We start from the raw sequence: 6,286 nt of genomic DNA, 5'->3' as shown, positions 1-6,286 counted from the left end.
AGCAAGATGGAAATCACAGTCTTTTCATAGCCTAATCTAGGAAGTGACATCCCATGACGTTTTGCTCAGCAGAAGCCAGCCACTAGGTCCAGCCACACTCCAGGGGGAGAGATGACACAACAGCAGGTGGGGATTACTGGTGGCCACTTATGGGCTACCCACCACACTGGGATTTGTGCCTGCCCTCAGAGCACAGTGTGGTGGCCTTGTCTTCTGGGGTCTGTGTGAACGCCCCGCAGTGCCTGGTGGAGCAGCTCAGGCTGGAGGCCGGGGTGGAGAGGATCCACAGTACTGCATGCAGAATGCCTGCAAGGATGCTCTGCTGGCCAGTGTTCCAGCTGGAAGCAACCCTTCTGGGAACCCAGATCCTGAGCTTTCCTCTGGAGACTAGGAAAGAAGTTCACTGAGGAATGCCTTCAACGCCAAGTGATGAATGACTGCCTCCAAGTCTCAAGAAGACATTTTTCTCTAATCAAATGACTTTCAGATATTTCAGACCTTTCCTGTGGCCTGGTACCATAGCCAGAATTCTACAGAAATTGATGAGTTTGTACTCAAATAAAGAATCTAGGGGAGCCAGCCTGTGTGGCTCAGTGGTTGAGTATCGACCTATAAACCAGGAGGTTACAGTTCAATTCCCAGCCTGGGCATATGCCCGGTTGCAGGTTCGATCCCCAGTGTGGGGCATGCGGGAGGCAGCCAATTGATGATTCTCTCTCATCATTGATGCTTTTATCTCTCTCCCTTCCTCTCCGAAATCAATAAAAAATATATATAAATTTTTAAAAAAGAATCTGGGGGAAAGGAGTAGACCTTTTTTTTTTTCTAATGTTTTTTAATTGATTTGAGAGAGGGGGGTTTGGAGGATAGGAACTCAATTGGCTGCCTCCTGCATGCCCCCTACTGGGGATCGAGCCTGCAAACCAGACATTTGCTCAGATTGGGAATTGAACTGGGGACTTCTTGGTGTATGAGATAATGCTCAACCAACTAAGCCACACTGGCCAGGGCAAGGAGTAGACTTTTAAATAATAATGGCCTGGTTTGTTTGACGAAGTGCTTTATACTTTTTTTTTTTTTAAATATATTTTTTATTGATTTTTTTACAGAGAGGAAGGGAGAGAGATAGATAGTTAGAAACATCGATGGGAGAGAAACATCGATCAGCTGCCTCCTGCACATCCCCCACTGGGGATGTGCCCGCAACCCAGGTACATGCCCTTGACCGGAATCGAACCTGGGACCTTTCAGTCCGCAGGCCGACGCTCTATCCACTGAGCCAAACCGGTTTCGGCAGAAGTGCTTTATACTTAAACAAAAACTTTACCACCACTCTTTTCGTGGGGCCTTGGAGCCTGTCAGATGCTTTAGGATGAAGCTGAGCTTCTCTTTCCCAGCCACTGGCTCTCAGAAACTCGAAGTGGACAATGATTGCAAACTTCATACCTTTTATGAAACGTGTGTGTCCACAGAAGTTGCTGCTGATGCTCTGGGTGAAGAATGGAAGGGTTTTGTGGTTGAAACCAGTGGTGGAATGACAAAGTTTCCCCATGGAGCAGGGGGTCTGCCTGCCTGCTGCTGAGTAAGGGGCATTCCTGTTACAGACCAAGGAGGAGTGGAGAAAGAAAGCACAAATTTGTCCAGGGCTGCATTGTGGATGTCAGTCTCAGTGTTCTCAATTTGGTCATCGTCATAAAAGGGGAGAAAGTTATTCCTGGCCTCACTGATAACTACTGTGCCTCCTCGCCTGGGGCCTGAACGTGCTAGTTGTATCCGCAACCTTTTCCATCTCCCTAAAGATGTCTGCCAATAAGTTGTGAGAAAGCCACTCAACATAGAAGGTGAGAAACCTAGGACCAAAGCACCCAAGATTCGGTGTCTTGTTAGTCCTCACGTCCTACAACACAAACGCCGGGTGTATTGCTCTGAAGGAGCAGTGTGCTAAGAGGCGGCAGAATATGCTCAACTTCCGGCCGAGAGAATGAAGGAGGCCAAATAAAAATGCCAGGAACGGTCCTAGCTGGTTTGGCTCAGTGGATAGAGCGTCAGCCTGTGGACTGAAGGGTCCCAGGTTCGATTCCGGCCAAGGGCACATGCCCAGGTTGTGGGCTCGATCCCCAGTGGGGGGCGTGCAGGAGGCAGCAGATCAATGATTCTCTCTCATCATTGATGTTTCTATCTCTCTCTCCTTCTCCCTTCCTCTCTGAAATCAATAAAGAAATATATTTTTTTAAAAATTGCCAGGAACAGACTGCCAAAAGCCATACACTGTTCTCTCTGAGAGCTTCCATCTATAAGTCTAAGTCCAGTCAAAGTGAGATTTACTAAGAATAACAAATAAAATCAAACAAAGAAAAAAACCTTACCACCAAGTATACCAAAATGCACCTCTTTCATAAGTGAATCACTAGTTTCTATACCCGGAATAATTATGTATGTTTTATTTATTGGATGTTCACACGTGAGGAAGGAAAACATTTTTGTTTATTAAAAAATTGAATATTTGTAATTTGTTGTTCCTAAGATTTTTTTTCGCCATAAGAAAATTTGTTCTTTTCTCATGAATTTACAATATCTTTTTTTGTTGTTGTTAGTCCTTACCCGAGGATATTTTTTCCATTGATTTTTAGAGAGAGTGGAGGGGTAGAGACTGTGAGAGAGAAACATCGATGTGAGAGAAACATTGATTGGTTGCCTCCCGCACACTCCCAGACAAGGGCTGGGGGTCGAGTCTGTAACTGAGGCACATGCCCTTGACCAGAATCAAATCCGTGACCCTTCAGTCCGAAGGTGGATGCTCTAACCACTGAGCCCCTGGCTAGGGCACAGTATCTAAATGAAGATAAGCCAGTGTAAAATTGGGAGGGGGTAGAAAATAGGCTTTATTAATCAAATTGTTAGATAGGACAAGGGTCTCAGGGTCTGAGCAGTTCTATATGTTATTTCTTCCTAATGTAAAAATATAGCACAGGATTTTTCAGATGCAGCTATAAACAGGATGAGCTGCCAGGAACTCAACCAGATAAATGTTGCCAAGAAATCAATAAAATTATATATTTTTAAAATCTTACAAATTAAATGACTTCTTAATGTCGTATTTTACTTTGATGATGTGACTTTGATTTGATTTGGGACACTTTTAAAAGGATACTTTGTGTTTTTAATTATCTTTAAAGACTTTGCAAATAGCCTGGCTGAGTATGGCTCAGCGGTTGAGCAGACCCAGGAACCAAGAGGTCACTGGTTTGATTCCCAGTCAAAGCATATGCCTAAGTTGCAGGCTTGATCCCCAGTAGGGGGCATGCAGGAGGCAGCCAATCAATGATCCTCTCTCCTCATTGATGTTTCTATCTCTCTCCCTCTCTCTCTCCCTTCCTCTCTGAAATCAATAAAGATATATATATATATATTTAAAAAGAGTGAAAATAAAATTTCTGCTAAATTAATCATTTTCTATGATTAAAAAAATAATAATTCTTGCCCTGACCAGAGTGGCTCAGTTGGATGGGCATTGTCCTGTGCACCAAAAGGTTGCTGGGCTGGGTTTGGCAGGTGCAGCTAATCTCTGCTGGGGTGACTAGATTGGGACTAAGAATGTTAATGCAGCTCTTCGGCTGGACCCCTCTCTCCCTGATAAATCTCTCCTGCTCTCTTTGGGTGGCCTCTCTCCTACAGGGTAGTCAAACTTCTTTACATCACAAATGGTTTTAAGAGGGAAAAATGGAAGCCACAAGGTTGAAGCCTAAAAGTCATGTGATACCACTTCTACTATATCCTATTGGTCAAAGCAAGTTATAGATTCAAAGGGAAGGAAAAGATAGATGCCCCCTCTTGGTGGGAGGGGCAGCCTGCACATATAGGAAGATGAGAGGTCTGGTCTACCGTCTTTTTTTAAATCCTCACCAGAGCATATGTTTCTAGTTTTTATTTTTTATTTTTTTATTTTTTTATTTTTTTAAAAATATATTTTATTGATTTTTTTACAGAGAGGAAGGGAGAGAGATAGTTAGAAACATCGATGAGAGAGAAACATCGATCAGCTGCCTCCTGCACATCTCCTACTGGGGATGTGCCCGCAACCCAGGTACGTGCCCTTGACCGGAATCGAACCTGGGACCTTTCAGTCCGCAAGCCGACGCCCTATCCACTGAGCCAAACCGGTTTCGGCTAGTTTTTATTTTTTTAAAAAAATATTTTTATTGATGTCAGAGAGGGAGAGGAAGAGATAGAAACATCAATGATGAGAGAGAATCATTGATCAGCTGCCTTCTGCACACCCCACACTGGGGATCGAACCCACAGCCCAGGCATGTGCCCTGACTGGGATTGGAACTGTGATCTCCTGGTTCATAGGTTGATGCTCAACCACTGAGCCATGCAGGCTGGGCTGTTTTATTGATTTTAGAGAGAGAGGAAGGGGGAGAGAGAAACATGGAGTATGCACCCTATTGGGGGGATCGAACTACCAACCCAGGTATGTGCCTTGACCGGGAATCGAATCCACAACTGGATGATGCTCTGACCAACTGAGCCACACCTGCCAGGGCATACTTGTTTGATCTCAAAGGGAATGAAGGCTATAGCATAAACCCAGGCCTTCTATTCTCCAAGTTCACAGAGGGGGAGTGAACCACATGGTCTAACAAAAAGAGCTAATTCATCCAGACACCTGGCCCTGGGCCTGCAATATAGAATTAGGAAACAATATCAACTGGAAATGCTTTGTAGAAGGGCAAGTCATAATCATCATGGAAAGGGCCCAAGATTGGCAGTCAAGAGACCTTAAGTCTGGGCTGGCCTCTGCCACATACTAGCTGTATGTCTCTGAACAAATCAAGGTCAAATCTCTGGGCCTCAGTTTCCTATCTATACTAATAAAAGCCTACGTGGCCCTCGTGCCCTCACGTCATCACAAGATGGCCACCCCACATCACAAGATGGCTGCCCCCACGTCATCACAAAATGGCCACCACAAGATGGCCACCATAAGATGGCCGGTAGGGGAGGGCAGTTGGGGGTGACCAGGCTGGCGGGGGAGGGCAGTTGGGGGCGAACAGGCTGGGGAGGGCAGTTGGGGGTGACCAGGCTGGCAGGGGAGGGCAGTTGGGGGCGATTGGGCCTGCAGGGGAGCAGTTAGGCGTCAATCAGGCCGGCAGGGGAGTGGTTAGGGAGAGATCAGGCTGGCAGGCAGAAGCGGTTAGGGGCAATCAAGCAGACAGACAGGTGAGTGGTTAGGAGCCAGCAGTCCTGGATTGTGAGAGGGATGTCCCAGATTGGAGAGGGTGCAGGCGGGGCTGAGGGACACCCCTCCAGGGCACGCATTTCGTGCACCGGGCCTCTAGTATACTATATAAGGCTATACATAAGGCGAAGGCCTTTAACTAAGGCCCCCAACAGCTCTGACACTCTCAGACAGAACTTCATGAATCCGTCCAGATAACAGCTGGCTCTATACACACTGCCAGAGAGGCTCTTGGCGTCAATGAGGGTCTGAACAGGTGAAGGGCAGATGAAGGCAGGGTTGGAGGAGAGAACCTTATGCAGTGTGCAGGGTGGCTGGGAGTCCATCTGGAAGCTGGCACAGAGCCCAGAGCAAGGGCAGCAGTGGCAACAGGCAAGAAGGGATGGATGTGAGCGAATACCAGGGAAGACTGTCAGGACCCAGGGGCTGCCTGGATGTTTGCAGGGAAAGCCCAAGGAAAGGCAGGGGGTACAGATAACTCCAAAGTGACTGGGACAATGAGGCCAGGAGAGAAGAGCAATTTTGGGGTTAAATATGAGGAATGTGGAGGTTATCATGATATATTTCTCTCTTCATTACGGAAGCAGTCCATGTTCACTAAAGGGAACTTGGAAAATAATTTAAAAACTAAAAAGAAAATAATTTAAAGACTAAAAAGAAATACCCCATATTTCCACCATTCAAATGCCATTACTTTCACCACTTTGTTAGACCATCTTTTTTCCTCTCATGTGTAGTTTTTCTTTTTATCAGAAGCAGCTTAAGATAGTAGGAAAAGTGTAGTGTTTTTGTTTCTTTGTTTTTTGTGGGAAGCTGCCTATTGTCTTCACTAGCAAAGAGGTGTGGACAAGGAACCCGGAAGGCTGGTGACCCTTGAAGCCCTGGCAAAGGTCAGAGCTGTGCACCCACTCTTAGTCCAGACAATGGTAGCTGAAGCAACTTCCCCATTTATTATTATGTAAATCCTTGCTGATGGGCTAGTCTGCCTGTTACTGGAAATGGCCTGCCTAAGGGCCATGGTGTATCCCAAACCAATAAAAGGTT

At 46.0% G+C, this 6,286-nt stretch overlaps 1 pseudogene; it reads left to right on the top strand.

Annotated features, from left to right (window-relative positions):
* Positions 1-189: 189 nt before the first annotated feature.
* Positions 190-372, top strand: LOC102437503 (annotated as a pseudogene).
* Positions 373-6,286: the final 5,914 nt, after the last annotated feature.

This window comes from Myotis lucifugus, unplaced genomic scaffold (assembly GCF_000147115.1).
Source record: "Myotis lucifugus unplaced genomic scaffold, Myoluc2.0 scaffold_9503, whole genome shotgun sequence".
In the NCBI taxonomy this organism is placed as follows: Eukaryota; Metazoa; Chordata; class Mammalia; order Chiroptera; family Vespertilionidae; genus Myotis; species Myotis lucifugus.
This window is presented reverse-complemented; position numbering and strand designations above follow the sequence as displayed.